Source organism: Akebia trifoliata, chromosome 16 (assembly GCF_017979445.1).
Source record: "Akebia trifoliata isolate Shusen 1 chromosome 16, ASM1797944v1, whole genome shotgun sequence".
In the NCBI taxonomy this organism is placed as follows: domain Eukaryota; kingdom Viridiplantae; phylum Streptophyta; class Magnoliopsida; order Ranunculales; family Lardizabalaceae; genus Akebia; species Akebia trifoliata.
Window position 1 is genome coordinate 28972715 of NC_141390.1, and position 1548 is coordinate 28974262.

Here is a 1548-nt window from a genome sequence, read left to right on the forward strand (position 1 = left end):
CTAATCTCATTTCAATAATTTGAAGAAAAAAAATAAATAAAAAAAATCGGTAATATGATAGTGAGGGCATCGAGGTTATTATTCTATTGGTTTGTATATATAAAAAAAAAAATTCCAAAGTTAAGGGACAAATCATCAATTTGAAAAATTAAATGTAATCTCAAATAAATATAGAGGATCATGTCATTATTTTTTTGAAGATAAAATGGATATTTGCCACCTAAAAAGGTGGATTCCTCCAAAATTTTGAAGTATAGCCACTTCAAAGTCGATTTGTGTAACACGTCATAACTTACAAGTTTACACTTTGCAATATACAATAAGTTACAATAGCATTTTTTTTTTATCGAGTTTTATAATCATGCTTTATTCTTTGTTAACTTAAAATTTGTGAATTATTCAAAATATTTCAATAATCCAAAAAATAATAATTTCAAAATGAAAAGTTCATAAAATTTTCAAGAATTAAACAAGAGATTTCTAACAAGGGTTCCACCTTCTAGTGGATATAAAATTGAATTTACCTTTATATTTTACTATTTACTTTTCATCAAATTCATACAAAACAATCATAACCTATGTTACACATGACCATTTTGATGCTTTGATTTTGATTTTTGATTTTTATTTTTTTGAGTTATTGTTCCAACTACACTTTTGAAAATATTCATAAAAAAGAACATATACCCATTTTGGTATTTATATCTTTACCAAAATGGGCTTTATACTCTATTTTCAAATTCCTATAGATGATCAAGTCTTGTCTTGTTGAGGTAAGGGTATTATGAAATTTTACCAAAATTGTATTCGACTTATTTATCAAAAAGATAAGATGACATCGACACGACTCGTGTAACATATTTTTATAGATAGGTTGGATTGTGTCATGTTCAAGTTGACATATATACATAACTTGTTGCCACAACTTGATTACGATCCAAACATGAATACAAATACAATTATAACCTATGTCCATCAATTACCATTTTCACAAACATATAAATCAAATTTCACTACCAATAGAATTAAACGGGTTGATGTCCTTGACCAGAGACAACTCATTTAATAAACGAGATGACACGATTACGACCCAAACATAATTGGGTTCAACCCAAATTTGACAACTTTGTGACATTTGCAAGTCTTAGAATTGCCACCCCTACCAAAAATAAATAAATAATACCCATTAATTTAATTGAATTTACCTCTATATCCATAGTCTCAACTTGACATAAATCCTAAACTCTAATTATAATTGAAAAAAATTCATAATTTTATAAAAGAAAAAAAACAAATAAACGTTATCTTTTATTTGAAATTCACATTAGGCTTAAATTGCAAATCACAAATGAAACAACAAGCATCCATTTTGATAAAAATGTAAATACCAAACAGGTTTAAAACTCTTTTGAGAAATATTTTTTTTACAAACATGACTATACCAGTAATTTCAGCCTCTTATTTGACTGTTTTGGTAATTTCAACTTAGATCTATCTTGTTTTACGTCCATCTCTCATTTTGTTTGAAACAATAATGAAGTATCAAAC